The sequence below is a fragment of the Triturus cristatus genome, chromosome 7, assembly GCF_964204655.1.
Source record: "Triturus cristatus chromosome 7, aTriCri1.1, whole genome shotgun sequence".
Lineage (NCBI taxonomy): Eukaryota > Metazoa > Chordata > Amphibia > Caudata > Salamandridae > Triturus > Triturus cristatus.
The window spans coordinates 1,455,272,525-1,455,285,180 of record NC_140590.1 but is presented as its reverse complement, the minus strand read 5'-3'; the positions used below and the strand labels follow the sequence as shown (position 1 = coordinate 1,455,285,180).

At 44.1% G+C, this 12,656-nt stretch overlaps 1 protein-coding gene across 2 annotated transcripts in view; it reads left to right on the top strand.

Moving 5' to 3' along the window:
- Positions 1 to 2,245: 2,245 nt before the first annotated feature.
- LOC146812191 (C3a anaphylatoxin chemotactic receptor-like) overlaps positions 2,246 to 12,656 on the top strand; it is a 119,567-nt gene continuing 109,156 nt past the window's right edge. The window contains exon 1 of one of the 2 annotated variants that reach the window (XM_085619208.1): positions 2,246 to 2,509. The gene's annotated coding sequence lies outside the window, so the exon portion shown is untranslated. Of the gene's footprint in view, positions 2,910 to 12,656 lie in introns of both variants that reach the window. The other variant, XM_085619209.1, reaches the window with a different exon arrangement.

Sequence of the window (12,656 nt, the reverse complement as noted above, 5' to 3'; positions counted from 1 at the left end):
TAATTAAAACTGAAAATATTTGAAGTCTGAAAACAATAGACTGCAATTCTAGAATTTCCCAACTAACAAAGTTGTATTTATAGGGCTGGAAGGGTGAGATGGCTGAGCGATGCACCACCTAGCAGAGGTCAAAAACTTGTGTTACAGCTTTATGACCGTTTTTTATTTTTATCATTAAAGGGGGCTTTTTTTTATCCAAAGAATATTTCTAGGTCTCGCCTGAGCCAGCGCTTTAGCGCTGCTCTCGCGAGAGCTTTTGGAAACAGGGGGATTTGGAAGTGCAAACTAGTGCTTGCAGGCCTCCAAATACAGTGCATGTGCACCGGGCGCGCGCACCCTTTGGCAGCCTGCGTGATCATTTCGCGGCCGCTTTGATGTTCACAGTGAGCCGCGCGGCCACTGAGAACATCAAAGCGGCCGCGAAAGTGCTCACCATTTGCCAGCCTGAATGTCTCCATCTCCCCCCCCCCCCCCCCACCCTCTGTCTCTTCACGAGCTGGCGGAGCATTAAAAGGCCGGCCAGAAGACGACCTTCAGAGGTCACACCGCTCGGAAGATTATCTCGCTACTTTAAAGCCTCTGGCTGATGAAGCAGGAGACAAGTTAATCCCCAGTTTACAGGCCATTACAAAAACCGGACACTAAAACAATTCCATTCCTGGCTGCCGGGTTTTTATGGCGATTGCAGGTTTCAGTTCAATGATCAGAACACGGAGGAGAGTCTACGTAATCAGATTTTTAAAACATCACTGCCCAACAGTTTCTAGAACAGACTGGTAACTGCGAGTCTGATGTACATCCCTAGACTTCCGTCGTTTCTGACGAACTGTAGGTAGTTTAAACTTTCTGAACCCTCTCTGATGCATCCACTTGCCCTAATACTGAACAGAACACGCACAGTTTCTCGCTGGTGTAAAACCGCCAACGCCAACTAGTTCCAGGCCCATGCAGTCCATGGCCTCTCTGGAAAGATTTCCAAGTGAATGCTAGTTCGCCGAGAAAAACAAGCATTTGCAATGCAATAGGTCTCGCAGTTACACGAGTTTAAGCTATTGGCATTGTAAATGACAATGCCAATAGGCATTGTTATGTGCAATGTCAATAGCTCAAACTCGCGTAAATGCGAGACCTAATGCATTGCAAATGCTTGTTGGAAAATGTGATGTCAAATGTTGTTTCAAATTTTGTTGGTGGCATAACCGACGCCTTCCTGGAGGGGGATGGACTGTTTTGCTGTGCTTCCTCAGTATAATAATGGACTAGGATTAACACATGTTTCAGGGCTGCTTTTAGCTCACAGTCCAGCAGTGAAATAGTAGGCCTAAAAAATGGGAAATTTGTTGTGTTATTTTGTTTTACTGCCCCATGTCACAATCCACTCTGAATAAAAAAAATATAAGGGAGCTATTTGTATTTATATTGTGCTCCTCCATCCCATAATATATTGATACTATGGGCCCAATAAACAAAGTCAAATTTATGGCCAAAAATGTGTGCCTATCTAGTATCTATCACATGATTCTTAGCATTTGGCACTGCATAACGAACCGTACGTTGCAACTTTGTACATTTTGCAGTAGTAAACCCCATGAAAGGAGTGTGGCGTTGGTGGCTCAGCGATGATTCAGCAGGAGTTTGGAAATGCCCGCCAGCTTGTGTCTTTGTAGACATTCTTGGACTCTTCTCTGACCCTTTTCCTCCTCGTACATTTTTGAAGATTTGCTCCAGAAAAGTGCTGGAGTCAATTTACTTCCAGTGTGGTAAAGGGAAAAATAACACACCAACATGTCGTGGGGTACATTGAAAGGAGATGCGTCACAAAGAAAAATATTTTCCCAGTGGAGACAACAAAGTACAACTCGGGGCTCCTCGACAACAGGAACGTGTTTTATGAGCAGGTCTATTGTTGACATATGTATAGAGCTGGCTGCTGTGCGACCTTTACTTTTGCAAATACCCTGCTCTCCTACAATCACTTTTGTAAACAAGTGGCTTCCAGTGGCTTGTGTGGTGATGAACATTCTGTGAGACTCGAAGTTGGCCGACAGCCAGTGCTTAATTTGAACTGGTTGTTTCGGGTCCTGGCACTGGCCCTTAATTATCAACACCAACTCCTAGGACAGTCTGAAACATGGTTGGTTAGTGGCCTCCTGACGAGGGTCCTTCTTGTATGTTTTTTTTTACCAATTAAGCTCTGCCTACAGCTGCATCCTACCGAGAATGCTGATAATGGTTTGTAAGCGCGCCCGGGAGGACATCCCAAACGCCTGTGCCAAGTTATCCGAGTTCCTGAATTTCATGCCTATCCTTCCTCTCTTCACCAATCTTTTTTCACAGGATGCTCTCTGTATCCCGCGAGATGAACGGTTGAAAAAAATACATTAGAGGAGGAGGAGGGGCACTCCGCGAGCTCCAGGACAAAACCATCTGCGCCAGCACAGGACTTCTTCAGCAGCCCGCGGTCGGTGTGGATATTCGAAGCCGAGGCGCGAGCGCATCCGGCCATCAGGTGAGAGCAGTCACGAGGCTGGTTCTGAAATCAATTCTATGCCGCGCGACTTCCCCAAGCTCATTATCTACCACGGCGATCCGAGTGTGCGGATAACAGTCGTGATGCCGCGTTGTAAACTTTATTTTAGCTTTTATTTCCGAGCACGAGCCAGCAGGACTCGACACTAAGCTACTGAAGCGCTTTGCACGAGCACCAGTTCTTTTTGGCTAGGAAGGTCACATTCGTTTTTTGGGCACGGGGAGATGAGATGATTTCCTAGAATCACAGGATGTTGAGCTGATGCCGAGGATGGAACCATGAGGCTCCCCAGTTCCAAGGTCGGCAGCTGTGGCTGTACGTACGCTACATCCTCTCGATCGGAGTCCGTGCTCGCAGCTAATAAAGGTGGTGATCTGAGGTAATGAGGAGTTGAATATATGTTCTTGTAGGAACGCTGTTACCTTGGCGCCCAGAGCCCTCACAGTTCTCTTTCAAAAACACGCAGTGTCAGAAAACCCTGTATTTCTATTTGCAGTGGTTTGGGCATGTCAACCTTTTAAAATGAAAGGGGCCCCCTCTCCCTCCCTGGTAGAGGTGACAAATGTGATGGGACGAGCTCGGACCTGCGGTCATGCAAGCAACATTCAGTTTCTGCTTTTTTCCTCCCCTGCTTTTTTCCTCACAACCCTGGCGCTTAGCTCACACTTAGCTTGCAGTTAAGGATTTACGATATACTTTGCTCTCTCTACTTATTTTGATGTTGTGTTGTGTTATGGCGTTGATGTTTGCAGAGTTCATGTATCCTATTGGAATATAATCCTAGCTTTAGGTACGGGGTCCCAAAATATTGTTTCGAAAGGAGCCCCTCCTCGTATGAATACTATTTTGACTAACAATTAGCACTTGAAAGCCAATTCACAGAGAGCATTTTTTAGTATAATACAACAGAAATACTCTTTTACATAATCATACCTTGCTATATATCAATACTTTCATGTTATTCCCATTGCAGGTGTTTTGAGGCTACGTCACAAACGCATGTAATGGTACATAAAAGAATACTACGTTGCATGCTCTGAAATGCCTTTGTGACTAAACCCCCTCTCATTCAGGAGCAAGATACTCCTCAGGGTGAACACGAGTACTACATTTTCCGTTATGTTTATTTTCAACTGGCTTGCAGGCAGTGCTTTAAATGGGCCGGTACTCACCGGTACTGAGTACCAGGCACTTTTCAATTTTCTCCCCTAGAGTACCGGAACTTCTCTTTGTGTCAAGAGAGCACCGGTACTCCTAGAGGCATGTTGGGGTAGGGCTCTGGGGTGTGGGATTTTATGCAGCGCAGGTGCTGCTGAATACATTTAGAGGGAGCGAGTCTGTGAGGTGCTCTGACAGTTAACAGTGAGTGTATTCCTGCGCTAGGTTGCTGCTGCTGCCTTACAATCTAACTGACAACGTGGCAGGAGTAAGAAGATGTGACCTGACGGACAGAGGTCCTCACTTCGGAACTTTTGTGCTGTCAGTTAGAGTGTAAGGCTGCAGTGCAGGAACACACTCGCCACTGACTGTCAGAGAGCGCAACGTCTTTGGCCAAGTTCGGCTCATGTGTACAGTGCGCAATTTGTACTTTGTTTGCAGTTATATATAGCGCACACTTGGCAGGAGGGTATTAAAGCACTTTAAATGAGAAGTGCAAGTTCCACACAAAAGCATACTTTGTTTTGTTTTTATGGCACAGGGAGTTGAAATCCAATCCTGTTATTCTGGGCAATTTCCCCGTGCCATAAAAACAACAAAAAGGTATGTTTTCATGTAAAACTTCTACTTCTCAAGTAAAAAGCTTTAATGCCCTTTTGCCAAGTTCGCACTATATAAAACAGCTAAAAACACCAATTAGCCGAAGGACACTAGGGAACTTTTGCATTAAATAAAAAAATGACGCTATTATTAAATACCTGCCTCGAAGCCACGCCCCTACCAGCCCCTCAATCAATTTGGTGAGTACAGGCACTTTTCTTTTTCCATTTAAAACACTGCTTGCAGGCAATGCATGTTCCAGTTAGTGCTGGTGATAGGATCTGCTTTGCATGGGCAAGCTCTGCGGCAGCTATGCTAAGAAGCCAAGCTGAGCTGGGTGGCCACTGTCTCCTAGTGAACTCAGGGTTCACTGCTGTAATTACACCGCCACATCTTGTTACTTCCAGGCTCTAGTAATTTGTCCCCCACCCCCAAGGAGCTTTATATAACCACAATGTCCCCAAATTAACTTGGAAATCTGGCAACTATTATTTGCTGTGCGTTAATGTATCCGGAATGTCTGGAAGTCTTGGCAGACGTTTTACAAGTTACAGCTGCCGGGCTTTACTTTCTTAAAAAACAAAACAAATTCCTTTTCACAATATCCACTTTCTTTCTTAATGGTGCCTGGATGGGTAAAAAGATTGCACAACGCCCTGTCACTTTGAGGTGGAAATGTCCAATTTTAAAAACTCAATAGTTACGGTAGGCCCTATTCACAAACGGTAGTAGATCTGCTACCCTTAGATTTATGCCTCAATGAAGATGCAGATTTATTATTTTATGGGGCTCATAAATTCTCCCAGATGCATGCGTAGAATGTGGCACAAGTTATAGGTTTCAATGTTCACTTTTGGGAATGGCATGTGATTATTCCGAGGGCGCCTATTTACCTTGAGTGGAAGTGTCCATAGTGGAGAAGTTTGCACAGGAGGAATGGAGCTTCATCAGCTAAAAGTGCATTTTGTCTTTTTTTCACAAGGAAAACTTTTTTCCCCTGAATAACTTCATCCCTTTGCATGAGTATCTCTCCAACAATTGCCAGGGTGGAAAGTGGGCAAGGAATGTTTGGAAAATATCACAAATGTACATGTTGATAGGAGTGCCCAAACGTTCAAGGCAAACCATGCCTTGGAATGCACACTTCCCACTGCCTGAATGGGATTTAAAAGTGCAGATGTCTGTGCACTAATGGCTGAGCAATCTGCACTCCTAAATGCATAAACGGATGCCAAGAATTTGTTTGCGGATTGCTGGCACATGTAGAAAAGTTAAATTCGGTCAAAATCGTATGTTTATGACTGAATTTACTTCTGTGAATTGGATTCGCTGGGTTTATGTTCATGGAAAACCAAGATTTAGCCTTGTTTTTGTTCGTCTAATCCCAGTACTTAATTTTAGAAATTGGATGCAGTTTATGCAAAAGAACTTAGGCAGGCAGCACTCTCCCAGTATTTCCCTAATATGGCCATAGAATCTTCCTGCTAAACAGTGGAGAAAAAGTAGGAAGTTGGCTTTATTTTGCCTCTTTCTAACCCACACAACACGTCCCTTGATCCTTCACTGGAACTAATACTTCTGCATGGCACTCCTAACCCCTGAATACTAGAACTGAGCTCACCCTACTTGCCCATACAAAAAATAAAAAAAATCAGCCTGTTTCATCTCTTTCTGAACAAATTGGAATGCTTTACTGGCAAATCTGTTAATGGTTTATGATCATTGTTTGTTATACTTCACTGGTCTTTTTTGCTTCTTTGCATATTTCCCAAAATATTCAGGATAATTCTCCCCTGTTTCATCTGTCTCCTTCAAATTCTCTCCACTGTTTCCATGCAACCATTTCTTAATATAAATGTATCTGTTCCTTGTTCTTATTTTCAATGTAAAGTGTTAAGTTGTATCTAAAGGGCCCTAGCAATCTTTGGTGAGATTTGCAAACCTTAGGTTAATAAGCAAATACAAATATTTAAAGTGAAGAAGGGTTGGTGAGAAGTCAAATTCCAGATAAGGAAGGTTTCAGCAAGGAAACATAATGTAAGGAAACGTAATGAAGATGAAGAGTTTCACCATACTTTTTCTGCCTCTCATACAACTGGGGGTGTAACAAGTATGTGCGTGCACTTTCTGTGCCCTGGGGCAGTTTGGTATTACAGAAGGCACTGCAGATTCTTACTTCTTTAATACAGAGAAAGATGGTGCACATGTAGTGCCAGAAAACCCCATGGGTCTGTTCCCATATTTACACGAGACAGAGACCACAAGCAAAAGAAGGAATATTTTGCCTTTGCATCTCAAAGTACACTTTCTTTTCTTTTTTTTTTTTTTGCAGAGTTTTATATAGCGCAAACTTGACCCGAATCCAATCAGGTATCAGAGCGCTTTACATAGCACCAGTTACGTTACATGAGGACAAACTTAGTTTTCATAATGTTTGTCACATTCAATCAGTGCTTAATTTGAGCCAGTGGTTTCTGATGCTCACCGGCACTTAATCCACAACACCAGCACTTTTCATGAGCACCAGTTAACAACACATTAATTTTCGGGGAGATTAAGTGATTTGTCCAGAATCACAGGATGTTGAGCTGATGCTGAGACTTGAACCTGGTTCACCAGCACCGAAGTTGGCAGCTCTGGCCAGCCGCTGTCGGTAGTGGGAGTAGCTGCCGGGCGGTGATGTGGGGAGGGGGAGGGGCAGGGTGGGGGGTAGTAAACTATGGATTATGGAGGTTTACAGGTAAGTAAACATATAAATTAATAAAATTAATTTTGTTGCGCGCACTGCATCCCCAAATGCTATGCAGTACAAGCAACGAAATTCGTTTTATTCATTTATATGTTTACTTACCTGTAAACCTCCGTAATCCATAGTTTACTACCCCCCACCCTGCCCCTCTCCCTCCCCACGCACCGCCTGGCAGCTACTCCCACTACCGACCGCGGCTGGCTCTGGCCACCCACTTTCATGGTTAGGAGTTGGTTATGTTTTAGGTGGCGCTAACAGGAGAAATCCATTGGTGAAAGCTGCTCCTGAGGAGAGCCCCGCCCCTTTTTTCTTTACAAATTAACCACTGCATTCAATTCTTATTTCCTGTATGTATTTGTCTACTGAAAGCAATAGTGTTTTTTTTCTATTTTTTCTCCTGCATTCAAGTAAAGCCAAAAGGGCAGGTTTTATTGTGATAAATATCCTTTGTGCATGCATTAAATATGAACAGCATTGTAAATACAAGTGTTTTAACTAAAGCCTGACTTCTTGACTTGTTTTGAAACCTGTTGTTAAATGTTGTGCCTTTTATTGTAACTCACTCAATTTAAGTCTTCACAGTTCTTCCTGCTCTATTGCTGCCTTTTTATTACGTGTTATCAAAATATATATATGAATAATCTTTTCATTAGGAGACCTAACCATGGCATGGTATTTCATGTCTTATTTACTCACATTGATTGTTATTAAATTGTTTAAAAAAACGAAATAAAAATGGTTAGGAAAATACACCCTAATGAATCAGAGTTCAAATGAACGCAAAAACTCCCTTTGGGGAAACACTTCGGCTAACAATTTTACAACAAATACAAACATACCTTTTTGCTTCGGACTTAAAAATCCTTGCACCGAAGCTGGCCAACAAATGTGATTTTTCACATTGTGTATGCTTTAGTAGCAGACATGAAGTACAGGGAAACACTAGCATGTTGTTTACTGAAATGCTTGCGTTCTCGTAAATGATCAAGGGATTCCTGCTTTTCAGACTCTGACAACTTCAATTACAGTGTTCACATTAAAAATAAGAAGAAACACATGGCTGGGAGAAAGAAGTGTATTTTTTGCAGTTTTAAACAGTGCAAATACGACTCGAGGTTTTTGGAGCACCAGTCACATTGTACAACCTCACATTCTTCTTACTTTTAATTAGGACACACAGATATTGATTTGCCAAGAACCACGGAGGGTTGAGCCGATGCAGAGGCTGGAACTTGGGGGCTCATTACGATGGCGGAACGTGGCGATCGTTCCGCCATCACATTGAGATTTACCCACCGTCATATAAGGATGGCAGTGGGTATCGCAGCGGACACAAAGTCCGTCCACTGCTTTACCGTGGGTGGCAATCGCGCTGATTGCCTGGCGGGCGGAGCAGGGCCACTTATATGGTGGCAGTGCCTAGCAGGCACTGTCTGCCATATTAGGATGTGTGTGGCCAGACGCCTTTCCATGGCTGCGATGCCGCCTTGGAAAGACTGGCAGGGATTGGGTTTGGGGGCCTGTTTTGGGACCCCACAGTGTGGGGGGAGGGTGTAGATGCACTGCATACCCCCTTACATTCCCATGCACAAGGTGGCAGGCACCGCTTGATGCCTGCCACGTTGTGCATGGGAATGCACATCGTGGCATTTTGGCATTGCGAACGGTGCTGCAGCCAGCAGCACCGCCCGCAGTGTTAAGAAGGCCATGATGTGCCCGCCATTACTGGCGGGCGCATCCTAATTGGGCTGGTGGGACCGCCGCATGTTTGACGGGCAGTCCCAGCACTGCTATGATGGTGGGCGGACTGATGTCCACCCGCCATCATAATGAGCCCCTTGGTTCGCCGGATCCAAAGCCCGCAGCCCTATCCGTAATGCCACATGTTCTCTCAGTTCTTCGATAGAGAAACGAATAAAATGACAGCTACTATCCACTGACCTCCACAAGTACTCATAACACAGGGGCTCACTCTCAAACAACACAGAGTAGATTTAAATCTGCATTTGTTTTCGTCTGACATTTTTGAAGGAGTTGCGGAATTCTAGAGTGTAACACTGAAATCAATGATGGTTGTAGTCTTCTAGGCTTAAACCCCTTATTCCTTATACAGTGCTTAATTTGTAAAACAAAATATGTGCCAGGGCTCTTCTCAGGAGGTCACTGCAGCTTGCACCCCATATTGCCCCTGCCATGCTGCCAATGGAAGTAACAACACAACTACTAACCATCACACTCCTACAAGTGTGACAATTTGGACTATTCCGGGCCCCCAAATTTATAAGAATGGCTTGGGCGGCAGGAGTAGTAATTTTGAATGCATACTGAATTAATAATGGACTGTGGTTGTGGTTATCTGAGACAGTGCCACCTTGTGGAAGACTGCCACAAGCACCCATGTTGACAATTAAGTGCTGGTGCTGAAAACCGGAAGCCACTGGCTCAAATTAAGCACTGTTCTTATCCCTGACCCTCCTAAATGTAACCTGACTTGGAAAAAGTTTGTACTTTCTTTAAATCTGTTAGTTCTCCAGAGGCAAACTATTGCTCCTAGTCGAAACTCCTTTTCCAACACAATGAAATATGGGGATGTCCCCATCCGCTTAGAGCTGTCTTAGCAGCATTATAGGTCCCCGGGCAAAGCAGTGCACTGGACCCTGCCTACACAACCACTCACAGGAATAAAAATGTTTAATGGAAAATTAGTGTTAAATTCTGGTCTGCATGGTGCCTTTATGCTCGTGTGGCCCTGGCAACTGCCCAGCAGGCCCATGGGTTAAGACTGCACTGCTCCTGCGTCCCTACCAAAATGGGTTTGCACAAGTTTTTGCATAGCCACCATGCAGTGTGCCTACTGCTCAGATTGTTTTTCCAGCCCCATTATGACAGATCACGGATAGATGCTTCTGATGTAGAAATCTACATGCAATCAGGAGGTTACTTCAACTTTAATCCCTTTGAAGTTGATAAAATGAGTACCCATTATTTGAAATAACCTGCTTCTGTGTAATAATTTACTATGATGACAGGGGTATCACGTTTTCTTATTTTTCCGACACACTCTTCACTACCACACCTATGGGGACATAGTTGGGATTGCAAGAGTAGGTCCATGGTTCCTTATACAAGCATGTGACCACCTATAGCTTTAAAGAGGCCGAAACATGTTAATGATAATGTACCTGTGAATAAAGATATCCTGTACAATGGGGAAACCATTACAAAAAGGTAGAATAACCTTGGAGCTGATTCTACTCGCAAGCTATCGTAAACAAGCGTTGTGTGCACTACATGAACAAAACTCGCATTTGGAGAATAACAAAACTGTCCAACTCACAAAACAAAGGTTTCATTGGCCTTACAGGGGCAGGAGTTGGCAAATCATTCCATAGTGCATAGTTTGCAAAATCCATCCCAGATCAACAGTCCCCAGAGGACATCTTGGAAGTATTGGCCAAATGGATCTTGTATTTGTAGATTTTCTGCCCTTAGCGATGGACTGGAAAGGAATCCTAAACATCTGTGTTATTGCTGACTACTTAACACTTTGTAAAACACACAAAAGTTGATGGTGGGAATGCTTGCAACTTGCCTCACCACTAGAAATCACTCCGGGTAGCATTCCAACCCATCCTTCTTTCAGTGGCGACTGGTGAACTCTGAAAATGGTGAGCCGGTACTGCCTGACTCATCTTGAAACAAGCAAGTGAAGCAAGATAACTTAACCTCTTGCAGTACGCAACCTTAAAAAGACACCCAAAGTAGGATAACCTGCAGGATGTAGGATTATTAATGTGCACAGAGTAGTTGCAGATTTTCACTCACATCAGACATTCTCTGTAAAAGCACTCCTGGATCTGCATGGGGGTCATAGGCCAAAAAAGTACATATTTTATGTTGGCAGAACCGCAGAACATGGAGAAAGCATAGAGAATGCACAACAAGATGATGACATCATCTGAAGATGGATACAGGTACAGTAAAAAAAAAAGAAAATCCTGTTAAGTTTCCTAAGTGTGGGTTAGCTATCTCGCATTACAACTACATTATAGATAATGTGCGCAGGATAAAAATTCATTGTTGTCTCGGACTAAAAATTAAACTAATATTATTTTCACCCTGAATTGCTGTTTATCGTGCAGCTAGCATAATTATTTCAAGCGAAATACAGCAGAGATGACACTCTAGAAAAGTAGTCATGTTAGAATGGATCATTAGGCAAAAATGTTTATGGCTGTGCGAGCATGCTCTGTTTCTGATGTGTACCAGAATTCATCTCATCTGGTTGGTAGCACTAGCTCTGACACCTGTTTACTTTTCAGTTTGATCAAGTAGTGCTGTCTGTGCCTGCCTGGAAATGTAACTTATTCTCTGAATTGGCTGCAAGTAGTAATGCATCCAGCAGCACCATGATACACTTCTTTAACTACGGCAAAGTACGTCTGTTTTTCAGTCTGGTCAAAAAGCAATAACGTGGGCTGAAAAGACACACAGTCCTTTGCGCGCACACACATCCAGTTACTGGTCTTTGATGTGTTTATTTCAACTCTCTGTATGGCTTGGTATCAAGGCTTTGAGGCCCTGGCTAAGTCACACCCAAGGCCTCCTTCTCTGGTGCTCAGCTCTCGCTCTGAGGCCACCCCTGACTCCCTCCTAACTACTTGTCGTCCGTGCTGCCTTTTGATAATTAATCAATGGCCTACCTTGTCTCCGCAGAGTAATTGTCTAATCCACGTGTTTTCAAAGATGTCCCTACCATGCGTTCTCCAGTAAAAGTTAAAGCGTCACCGTCACACAAATCCTGCCCGAGTCCGAGGCTCTGGTGGGAGGTTAGATCAGGAGGCCAGTGTCCGCTCTACACCGTTATCTCTGGTATTATCTGTTCTCCATGGTGCACTGTCCGAATATGTTCGTGGGAGGGTGGTGGAACGTTTAAAATGTTCTGCGTAGCGCCCTGGTATGTTTGATGATTTGTACCTAGACTGCACTGCCTGAGTGAAGGGGCGAGGAAGAGCGACGCAGGCAGCATTGCCATAACATTTTTAATGTATTACACGGACACAATTCTGTTGAAACTCACGCACATACACTGGTGCAGGCACACATAATATAGACATGCTTTCAGTCATGCACACAATGTGAAAGTTACCTGAGGTAGTTCTTAACACGCACATCACGAATCACGATTCCAAACAGCCCAAGTGCCCAGATTCAACAAACAGGGCGCCAGAGCAAGGCTCAAAACCTTATGCCCAATCAGAAGATCAAATAGGATGGGATGCTGTCCTTTTCCATTACCGTGGCTTCTGATGGGGCATAAGGGCGCATGACTGACAGTCCCCAATTTACCATTATCTGACATTCTGCACTGCCTTCCGCTAGTGCAGCATGTCAGATATGTATTGCTTATGTGAAAGGACGGGCTGTAACAGCCCACGCCTGACACATGCGCAATACAGCCCCTGGAGCCCTCTTTTGGTGCAGGGTAATATTACAGCTTTTACATGTAAGCAAAATGATTGGTGAGATCGTTCCATTCATGTAAAAGCTGCAATATCGTAGCAATTAGATGCAGAGTGAGACGTGATGGTTTGGGGGAGTCGCCGCCCTTTTGCCCCT